At 42.2% G+C, this 17,515-nt stretch overlaps 1 protein-coding gene across 6 annotated transcripts in view; it reads right to left on the minus strand.

Moving 5' to 3' along the window:
- The window catches only part of LOC110307312 (potassium voltage-gated channel subfamily S member 3), a 52,786-nt gene that overhangs the window by 29,174 nt on the left and 6,097 nt on the right, over window positions 1-17,515 (minus strand). Inside the window, exon 2 of one of the 6 annotated variants that reach the window (XM_029484337.1) lies at window positions 681-780. The exons of the other annotated variants lie outside the window; for them this stretch is intronic. The gene's annotated coding sequence lies outside the window, so the exon portion shown is untranslated. The remainder of the gene's footprint in view (window positions 1-680; window positions 781-17,515) is intronic. 6 annotated transcript variants of the gene reach the window in all.

Genomic DNA, 17,515 nt, shown 5'->3' on the forward strand with positions numbered 1-17,515 from the left:
GAGACGAGACGAGACGAGACGAGACGAGACGAGACGAGACGAGACGAGACGAGAAGAGAAGAGAAGAGAAGAGAAGAGAAGAGAAGAGAAGAGAACTCTCTGTGTAGCTTCCAATTTCTGATTCTCCTGGCCTGCACTAGAGTGCTAATGCTACAGACATGCATCACCACACCAGGCTTATCCCATGCTTGGGATTGAAACCAGGCCTGTGCTTGCTGGAGAAGCACTCTACCAATTAAGCTACAAACTCAGGTCAAGAGTCAACAACTATTCTATGAAGGCTCCATAATTTCAACTCAAGCAGTGCCCTAAAGTCATGCTCCTAACCACTAAGACAATAGGTTTAGTGGAAAAGTAAGACAATTACAGTACACTGTATGGCATGGTCCTGCTTTGTAAGATAGGCCTGTGCTGATTGTAGAATGGGAAAAAAAGTCTGTACACTGAAATGATATGTGCATTTTTTCTGGATGGTAGAATTTGGCATGAGTCTCACTTTTGACTTTGAATTTGTCAATGTTGTATAAGTTTCTTGAAGTGTGTTAAGTCTTATAAAATACTTAGGAAAGGGTTACATTGGCAAGGAAATATAAAAATGCACAAAAATCCTGGGTCAGTAGTTGAGCAGGAAGGAAAGAGAGACAGACATGAGGGGGATTTATAACCTGGAGGGAACTTACAGAGTAGCCAGTGATAGACTCTTCATCTGGGTCCCTCTGTGTCCTGACAGAACAGTGAGCTGCTTTAACTCACTGGACACTGTTTTACCCCAAGGGCTACCTGGGAAGACAGAGAGGGAGAGGCAATACAGGGCTTGATCTCAGAGCTTATAGGAATATATTACAGAGCACACAGATAAATAAGAAACTGCCATAGAAGGTGATCACTTCAGAAGAGGGATAGAGGATTCAGAGTCCCTGCAATAGGAGTAGAGAGGTATATGAGTAGAAGCATTACAGACAAACTTTGGAGAGGCACAGCAGTTGTGATCAGGCAAAGGACACAGAGTGGAAGGCAGTTCAAAATGGAGGAAGCTCATGCCAAATAAAAGAAGAGGACAAACCTCTGCTGGGTATGAAGAGTAGGTAAGCATAGAGCTCAGCCAAGATGGAGCTTATGAATTCAAGACACTGGCATACCCTTTCCTCTTAAAATGTCCAAAGAACTCCACCTGGACAGGCCATCCCATATGAGACCTAGGAAGAAGGATGCTCCAGGGGAGGGATCTGGCTTACCTATAACTATACATACCCCCCTGAAAGGAGCAGCCTATACTCCAGACTTCTAAAATTTTCTACTGATAAGAGACCAGTAAGAAATGGCAAAAAATCTCCAGGCGTTGGTGCTGCTCCTTGAAGGTCTAGAATAGAAGGTACCCTTGGGCACCTCAGTGCTCAGGAATTCCTGGGATCTCAGATGGCCAACAGCAAATTCTCAGGGAACCATCAAAAATGCAAGCAAGAACAGAAAAATAAAGTAGTTTCATTAATTCATCCCTCTTTCTTTAGTCCCCTCTCTCCACAAACGGCAGCACAGAGCACTTCAGAATATTCTTAGAAGGGCTATATCTTGACTTTTCTTAACTCCAGCTGATACTGAGTGATTCATTCCATCAGGACTGGTGTGGGGTAGTAATACCAGTAACCACAACAAAAGGTCTGGGTAATCCCTGGCCCCGGTAAGAGTTGCTACAGGGGCCCCAAATGCCTCTTCGACTCGCAACTGCTTTGATTTCACAGTAATCACGTAGCTACTCCTAAGTCTTCTTTAACGATTTAGTAAAGGAATGCATAAATTGCTGAATCACAAGTTGGTTTTAGTATTTTGATAAATGCATTTCAAGATGACAGGAGTCCTTTCTATGCTGTGGCTCTTTTGTTTTGCATTTGGTTTTGTATTTGAAAACACTGTTCTGACAGTGGGGCAGGAGCTGGCCCTGACTCTTTTCCCTACTGTGGGTCCCTTTTCTTTCTACCGGGTTGCTGCCTTGTCCAGCCTTGATGTGATGGTATGTGCCTGGTCTTCTTGTAGCTTCTTATGCTACAATGTTATGTTCTGGGTTTGGTTGGTGTCCTTGGGAGGCCTGCTCTTCTCTGACTTCTTTGATGTCCTTTCAAAGGGAGATGGAGGGAAAGGAATGGGGGGAGGGGAAACTGCAGTCAAAATATCTGAGAGAAGTAAAAAAAAAAAAAAAAAAAAAAAAACTGTTCTGAAAATGGCCCATAACTACTTTGATTGCCACAAGGACCTCTGGAACCAAAAAAAAAAAAAAAAAAAGAGGTTGTGAATTTCACATCTAACTGCTATTGTGTCAGTTTCCAGTGCCTTCCATCTTAGAGCCAAAAATCAAAGTTCCCTCTGCTCTTCTTTTTGTTTGCTTTTAGCTCCTCAGGCTCTTACTCACAAGGCTTTTCCAGATCATCCTTATTCCTGCCAGGGAGGTGTGGGCTGCCTCAGGGCCTTTGCAGTAGCAGATCCTCCAAGGGTGCTCTAGTCACAGGATAAGCTGAGAAAGGTCACATCAAGGTCAAACATAGGATATACTTATATCCTACTTAGAATCAAAATTAGATATAGGACATCCTATAAGGAGATATGTGTGTGTGTGTATATACAAAATTATATATAGGATATATTTATATCCTATATATGCATATATATATGCATTTTCTATTTCTTTATCTTGTTTATTAGAATTTGCACTCTACCATACATACAATACTACAAGTGTTTCCAACTCATCTGTCACATAATAGGATCTTAAAATTATTTGCAGATTTAATTGACAAACTTTTTTATTACCTTGTACTTGTCACACAGCTTAGCCATGAGCTACTGCCATTCCACATTAAAGTTCTCTTGCCCATTACACTAACTGAGATAAGGGGGACAATCAGCATCAATGTGCTTTTGAAATTATAGTCACCACTTCAAGTAAAAAAAAATAAATAAAAGACAGTTCACCTGTAAAATATGCATATACATACATAGACACCACATATACACACAAACACCACTGAATCAAGTGTATTATAAAAAATACAAACCAGTAATGAAAACTCAGCATTCTTGGATTTATGGCACTGATAATAAATCACTGCATGGCCAAGACTGCATATAACCCACAGATGATGAAAATATAAGACAGCATTTGAAAGCTCACCACAGTAAACTAGTGTTGCCAAGGGAAGAGCTGACACAGAGGAGCCGGCATCACAGGAACACAAAAGCACCTCGTCCCATTCTGTCGCCATAAAGGGTTAGTTTTAATAGCAACTACTGCTTCTTTTGGAATAATCACTAAAGCTTGCTGAGACTGGACTCCTCCTGTTTCTTACAAACATAGTCAAGGGCTGAGGGAGTGGCTNAGAGGTGGAAAGCTGGCCTAGCACGGAGGTGTACATTTACTTATACACATATTTTATGTATATTTACCAGATACAGATAAAGATATATGATAAGAAGTTAACCTTGGATTGAGTATTTCCATGGTTTGCATATGCTTGACCCAGGGAGTAGCACTATTAGAAGGTGTGGCCCTGTTTGAGTAGGTGTGGCACTATTTTTGAGGTGTGGTCTTTGAGACCCTTATCCTAGCTGCCCCTATTCTGTATTCTGCTAGCAGCCTTCAGATGAAGATGTAGAACTTTCAGCTCCTCCTGTACTATGCCTGTCGGGATGCTGCCATGTTCCTTGATGATAATGGACTGAACCTTGGAACCTGTAAGCCAGCCCCAAGTAAATGGTGTTCTTATAAGAGTTGCCTTGGTCACAGTGTCTGCTCACAGCAGTAAAACCCTAACTAAAACAGGTATCTTCTTCAGTTACTATCCATCTTATTTTTGTTACAGTGTCTTGTATTAAACAAGGAACTGAACAATTCAGCTAGACTTGCTGGCTAGTAGGTCTAAGAATCTGCCCATCTCCAACTCCCTAAGGCTGGAATTACAAGTGTGCACTACCATGCCCATTTATTTTATACATGGGCTCTGGAGTTTGAACTCCTGTTCTCTTGCTTGTTTGCAAACACTTTACGAGCTAAGCCATGCCCCAAGCTCCCAAACACAGCTCTCTGAAGTTACTTTCTACACCCTTCCTTTGCTCCTCTTCTACCACACTACCTGTGTTTTTGCTAAGGGCAGCTCCAAGCAGCAAACCCCAAAGATGCTTCCGAGTCTGCGTGGGGTTTACCAGATAGTGGCATTTCTCTCTCTGGAACTCCCTAGACCCTGCCATTCCCTACCACTAACACCACTTTACTGTTCCTCCCACTTCTCTAACAGCATGTGTAAATCCATAGGAAATCCCACTTCCTCTGCTCAAGTTTTAAATTAAATACCTTCAGGGACCAGGACGATGCCTACAGTGAAAGTAGGAGACGTCCTGGCCCACTATGAGAAGCAAAAGCATGCTAGCTTATCCAAAAAGAGCTGAGCTCACTGCAGCCTCTCACCCTTGGGTCTCAGGAGGCTACATCATCCAATTCATCAGAAACACTCACAAGTCCTTTTGTAGTTTTTTTAAACATTGGAAACTATTGCTACTCATGTTTTTAAGATTCTGAGCCAAGCCAAAGACATTCATGGCCTGGAGACAATCTCCAAGTTACCTCATTGTCTTCTCTACAGCTTAGTCATCCCCAGTTACCCTTTTGTACCCCTGTTCTTCTCCCTAACCTCATCTAAAAACAGAATGTAGACACACACACACACACACACACACACACACACACACACACACACAACCACATTCTGGGCCCCTACAACTGCCCCTACTGGATTTCTCCATTTAAATAATCCACTGAGATCCTAAACACATCCCAGTGTTCCATTTGTTCTCTACTCTCAGCACACCTGAATCTCAAGCTAGACATCCAGAAACCATGCCAGCCAGACACAGATCTTCCCCTCACTCCCACTGATACCACTGACACCAAGCCAGTGCCAACAATAATCTCTCAGCCATGTTCCATGAATCTCTCACATCCTTTCTTTTTCCTTTGGAAGTGCTGTGTTTCCTCTGGTTGGCCACAGTATTCTCTGACTGTCTTCACTCCTTACTAGGATTGGATTGTTACACTACACACACAGGAGGCTCTTCAAGCATTCAGGATAAACACTAGATCCAGTAAAAGCTAATGGAGCTGTCTCAGCCTTGGTTTCCTGACTCTTAAATTACAGACACTGAATGTGGAGGTTTGAATGCCTGGCTCCCAGGGACTGGCATTATTAGGAGGTGTGGCCTTTTTGGCGTAGGTGTGACCTTGTTGAAGGAAGTGTAACACTGGAGCAGGGCAGCTTTGAGTTTATATATGCTCAAGCTACACGCAGTGTGGCACACACTGTGTCTTTCTGCTGCCTGTGAATCAAGATATATACTCTCAGCTCCTTTCCAGCACCATGTCAGCCTGCACATTGCCATGCTTCCTGCCACGATGGAATCTCTGAAACTGTAAGACATCCTCAAACAAATGTTTTCTTTTATAAGAGTTGTGATCATGGTGTCTCTTCACTGTACTAGAGACCCTAACTACAACACTGAATACCAAGCATGTCTTGTGTATAACAGCTAGGAAGGTGAACGAGGAGATAGAGTTCTCTCAACCATCATCCTCAACTACCACAACCCAACTAGGACTTGATGAAGAATGCCTTAAAATTTGCCAAAAGTTCCCAAGCTCCAATTCACAGAGGTCTGCACACCTGCTTCGTCTACTCAGAGTGCCCTAAACGACTCCACTTCGTCCTGCTCTCCCTGAGGATAGGTTACTCCCTACCCCTAACCCATTTCTACTTCACCCCTGCAACCACCAGCCCCTGTGTCTGCCTGGACAATATTTAATTTGCTCTCTGTAACATAGTGATCTGTTTACTGTTGCCACCCGCATTGGAAGTTCCTCAAAGGCAAGGAGTCTCATTTTCCTTAATCATTGTATCATTGATGCCTACTAATAAATCATGAATGTATGAATGAGTTAATGACCTTTGAATTCCCAGACCAATCCAGAGAGGCAGGCATACTCATGGTTCACTACTGATGGACAAGAAAAGGGAAGTTCAAAATGGTTGAGTACAGGACCTGGGATAGAACGCATCACTCAGTAAACTGTTTACCATATAAACATTAGGATCCAAAACTGTTTGCCAGAACCCATGTAAAATTTCCAGGCATTGTGGTAGTGATGGTAGTGTATGCTTGTATCTCAGCACTGTGGAGTTGGAAACAAGTGAATTCAGGGGGCTGTCAGCCAGCCTAACACAGCTTGATGAATTCCAGACAGTGCCTGAGGAACAACACTCAAAGGTGATCTCTAAACACCACACATGTGCACATGCACCCACATACAACTGTGAACCTGTACAAATGTGCATGCACACATATATATGCACATATATGGTTGGGTGCAGAGCAGAGTGAAGCCATAGCATACAAAAGCCAAGACTCAGGAAAAGGAGTGCAAGGAGACACCATTCTGCCTCTTCTGCTGATGGCTTCTCTGAATACACCCGGATCTTGCCCCAAAAACAAACCATCTTTATCTCCCTGAATGAGCAAGGGAATAATCCACAGGCCTTTTTATCCCCACACAACTGTTTGTGTGAGAAGTGACAAAATGTCTACAAAGTACCAGAGATCTCAATAAACGAGTGCAGGTAGCCTTCTAACAGGATCTGTCACTAAACAGTTTTTCTTAGAAGCCTATCTATACATTGCTTACTTTGTGCCAAGCACTGCATCAATTACTTTGCTGAATGTTGTATTATGCCAGACAAATGTTATCATTGTTATTCCCAGTCGCAAATGAGGAAACCAGAACTACATAGGAGTAAAAACATTCCCAACCAGAAAAGGTAGGAATTTGACTCAGAGTCATAGGATCAAGGCCCTGAAACCAGTCCTCTGGCATGCTAATCTCAATCTGCTGCTTTCTAGCAGTATTAGTTATTTTTATAGAGAGATAAATAGACAGAGAGGCATGCAGATGGTTGGTAGATGATCAATGTTAGACAAAGCTAAGATGATAGATAGATAGATAGATAGATAGATAGATAGATAGATAGATAGATAGATAGATGATAGAAGATAGATAGATAGATAGATAGATAGATAGATAGATAGATAGATAGATAGATAGATGATAGAAGATAGATAGATAGATAGACAGATAGACAGATAGATAATCTGTAGACAGATGTAATGTTCGTTACTTCTTTTATGGATGCAATAAGTTACCTAACCAAAGCAACTTAGGGAAAGAAAGGTTTATTTTGCCTTACAGTTTGAAGAGAAATTCTTCATGGTTGGGGAAGACATGGTGGCATGTGTGTGAGATAGCAAACTGAGTCCCCCAGGCAGAAAGCAGGGGGTGATGGATGGTGGTGCTCAGCTCCCTTCCTCCTTTTTATTCAGTCCAAGATGCCAGCCCACTCAATGGTTAAGCATTAAGGTGGGTCTTCCCACCTGAATTAACCTGACCCAAGTAATCCTTTACAGGCCTTCCCAGAGGCTTGTCTCCTAGATCAGTGGTTCTCAACCTTTGGGTTACAACTCCTTTGATACTGAGGCTGGAGAGATGGCTCGGTGGTTAAGAGCACTGACTGCTCTTCCAGAAGACCTGGGTTCAATTCCTAGCACCCGCATGGCATCTTACAACTGTCTGTAACTCCAAGATCTGACACACAAAAACATATATGTAGGCAAAACACCAATATATTTAAAATAAAAATAAATTATTAAAAACAGAAAGAAAACATACATGTTTACATTATAATTCATAACAGTAGCAAAACTACAGTTACAAAGTAGCAACAAAAGTAATTTAGCGGTTGGGGGGGTCACCATAACATGAGGAATGGTATTAAAGGGTCACAGCCTTAGGAAGGTAAAGAACCACTGGCCTAAATCTTGATAAGTTGACAATATTAATCATGACAGAAACATAAATAAGTATATAGGTACACAGATAATATATCAATGATAAAAAAAAAAACATTCCAACACAGATACACAGATGGCTATTGATGGGTAATAAACAAAAAGTGACTATTAAGTAATAGTACCTACAATCAATCATGACTCAATAGGTTAATATAAACATTGCATTTATACCACTGTCTAGTGTGTTATAAGCCTTGCATCAATTTTTATTATTTTTATCCCTAAATTCTACACGAACCCTGAGAATCATCTAACTAACAACTGGAAGTTCTAACAACTTAAGAGTTTCCCCCAAAAGGCTCCAGGAACCCATGAGACGTCCCTGGGGACTGAGCCTGGGGTACAGCAGGGTTAATCCTTGGAGACCTCATTTCTCCGTACATCCCAGGCATCCCTGACTGCATTTCTGCAAATGATGATCTTGAGGTTCATCCTGCTCCCATTTCAACTCAGTGGGAAAAACTATAAAACGAGCCTTTAAGATGGTGTGAAATAGACCTTGGACATCTCTTACATCTCTTGAAGATCTTTGGACATATGTAACAGGAAATTGTTGTGATGAACCAACACAAACATGATTTCCTTTTTCCCAAAAGGTTGTGGGATGTTTCTAGAATCAAAGAAAGTAAGAATAAGAAGGAGCCCTCCTGAAAAAAAAAAAATGGAATTCACTTAGTTGATAGAGCATGGAACTAGCCATTACACCTATCCATCCAGTGCCTGGACTAAAGCTCAGAGAGGAAGCTGGCAGCAGGAACTTCCGGGACATCCTTAGTTGTTGCCTTTTAACCAGATAACATCCAAACAGGAACATATCAAGAGACTTGGTGAAGAGGAAGCAGCTATGCAGCCAAAATTTCCACTCAACCCTCTCTAAGAATCCTCTGGGTGTGTGTGTGTGTGTGTGTGATTATGTCATTTCAGACATGAAGGAACAGGTGCCCTTTTCTAATACCTCTCAAATCACAGCATTAGATAAGCAAATGATGTCTTCATGTCCTCAATACTGTCCATATCCTCTTTTTGGCATATAGTCACAGGGACTTTTCTGTATCCTAAGTACATTTTCAAAAGTAGGCCAGCACCATCAGGGAAGAGCCCAAACTCACTGTCCATCAAGCAATAACATTACTTCCTGCTCATCTGGCTTCAGCATCCATCAGGCTACTTCCTGCCTCCCTGTTGCAGCCCCCAATAGGCCATTTATCTCTCCCAGCCATACCAGGATTTCTCCCATTGGTTCCAAATTGTTGAACCAATTCTTCCTAATGGTTATCTTGCTTCTATGTAATGTTCTGTCTTTAGGAAATCAGCTGAAGGGGCTGGAGAGATGGCTCAGCAATTTTAGAAAGTGCCAGCTGCTTTTCAGAGGACTTAAATTTGATCCCCAGCACCTACAAGGTGGTTCATAACCATCTATAACTCCAGGTCCAGTGGATCTGACATCCTCCCCTGGCATGCAACTGGTGCATAGACATGCAAGCAGGCAAATTAGACACCAAATTTTAAAACCAAACTAATAAAAAGATACCAGCTGAAACATCACCACTTCCCAGGACTTTCATTGTGTTTCCTGTTCCCTTCCTGCATACAGACACAATGCTGAACATATATCCCTACAAATCTGTGTTTGTAGAACCCAGCAATATCCTGGTGTACCATGATATCAATGTCTGATTCAGACAAGTGGGAGAAGTCTATCTGGTGGAAATATGACTAAGTTGATGTTCTACTTCTTTTTTTAAAAAAAGCAATGGGGGTGGAAGTATCTATCTCACAAGCATAAGAAGCAGCATTCAGATCCCAACACCCATATAAAAAGCTGACATGGCAACATGCTCCTGTAGCTACAGCCCATAGTCAGCTCTAGGGTCTAGGATGAGAGACCCTGTCTCAAAATAAGAGGTGGAAAAATAATTGAGAAAGACATCTGTCTTCAATCTGTGCCCCCAAACACACACACACATACACAACACACTCACATACACTCCCAAAAATATAATAAAATTAGGTTTAAAAGGAAGGCTTAACCTAGAGGTCTCATGACAGACCAAGGAGTCATTGCAATAAACATCTGCAAAGAAAGACTTGTGTACAAAAGCATATAAGGTTGAACATACTGTGACACACTACAGCTTCCACAATGAGATTTTTTCCTCTCTCTCTTAGGTGGGGAGGTTACAAGGGTGGAGGGCAGGTAAGAAAGGAAATGGAGGTGAATGGAATTGAAGTGCATGATATAAAATTCACAAAGAACCAATAACGTTTTAAGGGAGTCTCCCTGCTCAAGTAGAGAGAGAGTGCCCCCAGGGAGGAATCTCTCACACCACACCACCTTTCCTGGGGGCTGCAGCTAGTGTGCTGAGAAGAGATTTGATGTGCCAGGGTGGGAGGAAACCCAGGGGGCCCTACACCCTCTCAGAAGAGAAGGGGGAAGGACTGTAGGAGGAGGTGACTAGGAGGGGGGCAGTGAGCAGGATATAAAGTGAATGAGTAAAAACAAAAATAAAAAGTCATAATTGGGTTCAATTCACTGTCTGCTGCTCTCAAGACACCCGAGACTGGGTAATTTATAAAGAACAAAAGTTTCTTTGGCTCGTAGTTCTCGAGTCTGGAAAGTCCAAGAGCATGATGCAGCATCTGATGTAGACCTTCTGGCTACATGCTAACCAGCAGGAGCCAATGCTAACCAGCAGGAACCACATGAAGTGGGGTAGAGTAATCATGCAAGGTCGTGGCTCTCTTTCTCTCCTTACAAAGCCACCAATGCCATCACAGGGGTTCCATCCACAGAACTTCATCTAATCCTAATAACTTTCCAAAGAGCCCCACACCTCCAAATACCACATGTGAATTTCAGTCAGTTTCTCCATGCTCTCAATATCACCACAATTACAATTCCAAGGTTTATTTGAGAGATAAACATAAGCCATATTAGTTCTTGCTTCTCTGTACCCAGTCTGAGCCCTGGCATGTTATGGCATTTCCAGAGGGTTTCAGAAAAATGTTTATTGGTGCTAAACAGAGCTCATTTGTCAAACCATGAATCATCAGTATATTTACAATGAAATTCCCAGAGAGCCAAGTGTCTTTTGCTGTAACATGTTGCCACAGTGACTACTCCATGCAGTGAAAAATCAAGTTTTCCTTAACTTCTTAAAAGATATGATAAAATTAAAATACTATGGCTTGTGTAGTATCCAGGCCATTATATAAAAAGAAAAGGGTGGGGGATGTGTTCGTGCTTCAAAACATCCACAACCAGGTGCTGGGAGCCATCCTGGAGGGATGTTTTCAATGCTTTGCCCAGTCTGCTATGATGAACATTACACTTTATGAATATGAAAAAAATACAAAATAATGAGATCCCCAGGCAATGTAAGTTTAAAAATGCTTTTAATTTGACTTATTAAAATTAATTCTCATACCTCCTCTTATCCACCTCATTTTCTACATGCATCTACCTCTCTCTGGAGTTCCCAGTTCTTGATATGAAGAAGAACAAAACAGAAGAGAGAGTTAGGAGGCAACATAAATCCAAAGAGCACTGTGTTCGTCAGCCAGCAGGGATGTTGGTGTCTCAAGGGCTAAGCTGCAGAAGCCAGTTTTGCCCAGTACCCGTAGGCAGGTGCTCACTTCCCTGCCATCCTATCATATTGCAAGAAAATATTCACCCCACAGTAAACAAGAACAAATACTGAAAACACAAAGCCCCAGGTGTCCCAGAGTAAAATGCAGTGGCTTTCTTAACCTGATTTGCACAAAGGTTCACATCCACAAACTTCCTACTTAAAGTAGGGAAATTCACAACCGCTCAACACTTACCCATTTGAGTAGAGCCTAAAGAAATTCCTAAAGATGGGATGTTAAAAGCCATGTTCATGAAACTAATTTGGATAAAATAGTGCAGTAATCTTTGAGGTTGTCTACTTGTGTCAAATCGGCTAGGCAGTCAACACCCATGAGCACTGTTGTCTCCTAGAAGATCTGTGTTTGTGTGCAGGGATCTGCAGCATGACTATGTATGTGGTCCTCCAATGGTGGTTTCAATGAGAACTGTCTCCCATAGGCTCAGACATTTGAACATTTGGTACACAGTTGGTGGCAATGTTTAGAGAGGTGGTACAGCTTTGCTAAAGGAACCACATTACTGATGTGTGTGCGCACGCGCACGTGTGTGTGTGTGTGTGTGTGTGTGTGTGTGTGTGTGTGTGTGTGTGTGTGAAAATTTCATAGTCTCCTCCCACTTCCAGGTCACTCTCTCTGCATCACATTTATGGCTGAAAGTGTGATCTCTTAGCTTCTGGCTCTGTCTGCTTACAGCCATGCTCCCCCACTCTTATGGACTGTTCCTCTGGAGCCATAAACCAAACGAACTCTTCCTTCTGTAAGCTGCTCTTATCCATGACATTCTATGTATAATATATCCATGGTACTCTATTCACAGCAGGAAAAAATGTAACAAATGCACCATGTTATTTCCTCTTTTCTACAGCACATAGTACAGCTGAACATTCTGAAGCTGGGCCCAGAGATCTAGTACCTGCATAAAAATGGATTCTGAGATGTTCCCACCAAGGGGCAGATGAAGGCTAAAAATGTGTTCCAGAGCTGTTAGCTCTGTTGATAAAAATTCTTGATAAAAGCAGTGGTTCTGTTACTATTTAGGGCCATATAATGCAGCCAGCTGTGCAGTCCATGCCTTTCACTCTATCATTCCATACGAAAGTACTAGCTTCCATATGATGAGGCAACCTGTATAACACCTTACAGAAGGTACATCTAGAAGAGCTGGGAAAAACTCAGTTGCTCACCAAAAAACTGCATAGCACGCTGACATTCACTCTCAAATCTCCATAAGATGCTGATGAGTCTGCTTAAGGACTAAAATTCTCAAGGCTTAGAAAGGAAGTTTCATCAGACTTACCATACTTCCCATCTCAAGACACTCCCTCCCAACAACAAATTACAGTAATCTAGTCCAGCAACTATTCTTAGATTGTTAAAGATCATTTGCATAGATTCTGTACTACACAATAAATTTCAAAAGATGTTGAAAATGGATAAAAGGATTTGAGGAGATGATGAGAGGATTGCAGATATTGGGGGCTTTTTAGTTTTGACAGAGACCAAGGATAAACTAATAGACATGGATGGCTGGAATGATAGATGGATGGATGGGTATAGATACATAATTGAAAATGATAAAAAAAGATATATTACTGATTGGTAGAGATGGAAGATAGATAAGGGATGATAGATAGATAGATAGATAGATAGATAGATAGATAGATAGATAGACAGACAGACAGACAGACATAAATATATACATACATAAATACATATAGATAGATTGGTAGATACATACAGACAGACGGACAGACAGACAGATAGATAGATACATATAGATACATAGATACATAGATACAAAGATACATAGATACATAGATACTAGGTAGATGCCAGAAAATAGATTAGATAGATAGATAGATAGATAGATAGATAGATAGATAGATAGATAGATAGATAGATAGATGATAGAAAATATAATGAATTTATACTGTTTTACATGACACATAGAAAACATAAATTTTGAAAGGAAAAAGATTCAACCCCAGAACACAGTCTCATAGCTGTTGATTACCCAGATAAAATCAAATCACCAAGGTAATCAGAGTCCCTACTACAAATTCATTCATGTCTTCTCACCGCCCTTTGAATTAGCCAGAACATCTTGAACTGGGCTTCAAAGCCACAGCAGGATCTAGCTACTGCCCCACCCTCAGGTCCCTCCCAAACATTCTCCTACAACTTTCTCCTAATACTTGGCACTCAATCCTCTGAAATGTTCTCTTCAGTGGTCTCATGAAATCCTCACACTTATAAAATAGGCATCATATACAGAAAATGTAGTACATTTACACAATGAAGTACTACTCAGCTATTAAAAAGAATGAATTTATGAAATTCCAAGGCAAATGGATGGACCTGGAGGGCATCATCCTAGTGAGGTAACCCAATCACAAAAGAACTCACATGATATGTACTCACTGATAAGTGGATATTAACCCAGAAGCTTAGAATACCCAAGATACAAGATACAATTTGCAAAACACATGAAACTCAAGAAGAACGAAGACCAAAGTGTGGACACTGTGCCTCTTCTTAGAATTAGGAACAAAACACCCATGAAAAGAGTTACAGAGACAAAGTTTGGAGCTGAGACGAAAGGATGGACCATCTAGAGACTGCCATACCCGGAGATCCATCCCATAATCAGCCTCCAAATGCTGACACCATTGCATACACTAGCAAGATTTTGCTGAAAGAACCCTGATATAGCTGTCTCTTGTGAGGCTATGCCGGGGCCTGGCAAACACAGAAGNGGATGCTCACAGTCATCTATTGGATGGAACATAGGACCCCCAATGGAGGAGCTAGAGAAAGTACCCAAGGAGCTAAAGGGGTCTGCAACCCTATAGGTGGAACAACAATATGAACTAACCAGTACCCCCGTAGCTCATGTCTCTAGCTGCATATGTATCAGAAGATGGTCTAGTCGGCCATCATAGGGAAGAGAGGCCCCTTGGTATTGCAAACTTTATATACCTCAGTATGGGGGAATGCCAGGGACAAGAAGTGGGAATGGATGGGGAGGGGAGTGGGGGGGGAAGGGTCTGGGGGACTTTTGGGATAGCACTTGAAATGTAAATGAAGAAAATACCTAATTAAAAAAAATAGGCATCATAAAAACCCACGAGACAGCCACTGCCTAGTATGTGTTATTTATTGACTTCAAAGACTAGAATGTGAAAACATCCTTGCCAGAACCAAAGCATCTTCTCAGGCTAAATGCACAAACCACAGCCTTTAACCACAAAGTCTCCCATCTTTTGGCCAATTATAACTTCTACCTCAAATAAATCATAGGGGATACTTTTACATTTACCTTGGCACAGGAATCAGAGTTAAAGAAAGCCAGACTTCTTTGTAGCAGAAGAAAAGTAAAGAGACATAAGCATATCCAAGCTCCTGGATCCAGTCTGCTGGCTGCCTAATATCTGAAAACACTACTTGCCAGGATTTAAGTCTTCTTAACCAAAAAGAGTCTTTAACTCACTGGGCATGGTAGCTCATGCTAATCGCAGCTCTTGGGAGATAGAGGTGGGTGTATCTCTTTGAGTTTGAGGCCAGCCTGGTTTATGTGTGGAATTCCAGGGCAGCCATGGCTACATAGAGATACCCTGTTGAAGACAAGAAACGGGGGAGAGGGAAGGGGAGGAAGGAAAGGAAATCATAACACAGCAAATGGATTAAATGATTTTGTGAGTCAATTTCAATTCTATGGTCCTAGCTCAGTCTTACTACCTACAGCTTTATCTAGATCACTGAGAATTCTTTCTTTAAGGAAAACAGCATAATTATTGTGAATTGAATATGCTTGGTTCAGGGAGTGGCACTATTGGGTATGGCCAGATACTGGCGAGGATGTGAAGAAGGAGGACCATTCCTCCATTGTTGGTGGGATTGCAAGCTGGTACAACCACTCTGGAAGTCAGTCTGGCAGTTCCTCAGAAAATTGGACATAGTACTACCTGAGGACCCAGCTATACCACTCATGGGCACATACCCAGAAGATGCTCCAACATGTAATAAGGACACATGTTCCACTATGTTCAAAGCAGCCATATTTATAATAGCCAGAATCTGGAAGCAACCCAAATGTCCCTCAACAGAGGAATGGATACAGAAAAGGTGGCACATTTACATGATGGAGTACTCCTCAGCTATTAAAAACAATGACTTCATGAAATTCACAGGCAAATGGATGGAACTTGACAATATCATCCTGAATGAGATGACTCAGTCACAGAGGAGCAAACACAGTATGTACTCACTGATAAGTGGTTATTAACCCAAAAGTTCAGAATACCCCAGATTCAATTCACAGACCATATGAAGCCTAAGAAGGAAGACCAAACTGTGGATGCTTCAGTGCTTTTTAAACGGTTAATCAAAATGCTTACAGGAGGAAATATAGAGACAAAGTGTGGAGCAGAGACTGACGAAAAGGCCATCCAGAGACTGCTCCACCTGGGGATCCATCCCATGTACAGCCATCAAACCCGGACGTTACTATGGATGCCTGGAAGTGCTTATTGATAGACACTTGAAATGGCTCTCTCCTGAGAGGCTCTGCCAGAGTCTGAAAAATACAGAGGAGGAAGCTCACAGCCAACCATTGGACTGTGCTCCTGGGTCCCCGATGGAAGAGATGGAGAAGAGACTGAAGGAGCTAAGGGGGATCTGTAGCCCCATGGAGGGAGCAACAGTGTCAACAGGCCAGACCCTCTGGAGTTCCCAGGGACTGGACCACCAACCAAAGAATACACATGGTGCAACACATGGCTCTGGCCACATATGTGGCAGAAGATGGCCTTGTTAGACATCAGTGGGAGGAGAGGCCCTTGGGCCTGGGGGTGTTCAATGCCCCAGTGTAGCAGAATGCCAGGGCAGGAGAATGGGAGTGGGTGGATGAGGAAACACCATCATAGAGGCAGAAGGAGGCAGGGAAATGGGATAGGTGATTTCCGAAGGGGAGACCTGGAAAGGGGAGAACATTGAAATGTAAATAAAGAAAATATCCAAGAAATAAAAGGAAGAACAGCATAACTATGGGGAATTGAATATGCTTGGCCCAGGGAGTGGCACAATTGGGTGTGGCCTTATTGGAGTAGGTGTGGCCTTGGAGAAAGTATATCACTATGGGGGTGGGCTTTGAGACCCTCCTCCTAGCTGCCTGGAAGATAGCCTCCTTCTGGCTGGCTTTGGATCAACATGTAGAACTCTCAGCTCATCCAGTGTCATGTCTTCCTGCAAGCTTCCATGTTTTCTGCCATGATAATAATGGACTCAACCTCTGAAAGTACATACCAGTCCCAATTAAATGTTGCTCTTTATAAGAGTTGCCTTGGGAGACATATACAGCAGAGGACTGCCTGGTCTGGCCTCAGTGAGAGAAGACATACCTAATCCTTGAGAGACTTGAGGCCCCAGGGAGTGGGGAGGTCTGGTGGGGTTGGGGCATGGGGACATCCTCTTAGAGATGGGGGTGGAGGAATGGGATCAAGAACTATTGAAGGGCAGAATGAGAGGGGGATAGTGACTGGACTATAAAAAAAAAGATTAAAGGATAAAAATAATAAAAATTAAAATAAAGAAAAAAAGAGTTGCCTTGGTCATGGTGTATCTTCACAGCAATGGAAACCCTAATACAATAATGGTGGCATTCATTACTGACCTTCTGGTCAGCATACTTTGCTAAACCTGATCTAATGGTTAGTTTAATTCTGTGTGTCAACTGATCTGGGCAACTGAGTGCCCAGGTATTTAGTCAAACAGTATTTCCAGTGTTTCCATGGGAATTTTGAATAAGAATAACATTCAAGCTGATATCAAATTGCAATCCATTGTGTGTTGGCCTCATTAAATCAGCTACACACACACACACACACACACACACACATGTGACCTCCCTTCCCCCAGCCTGGAACCTGCTTGCTCAAGGGTGGAGCTA

Source organism: Mus caroli, chromosome 12 (assembly GCF_900094665.2).
Source record: "Mus caroli chromosome 12, CAROLI_EIJ_v1.1, whole genome shotgun sequence".
In the NCBI taxonomy this organism is placed as follows: Eukaryota; Metazoa; Chordata; class Mammalia; order Rodentia; family Muridae; genus Mus; species Mus caroli.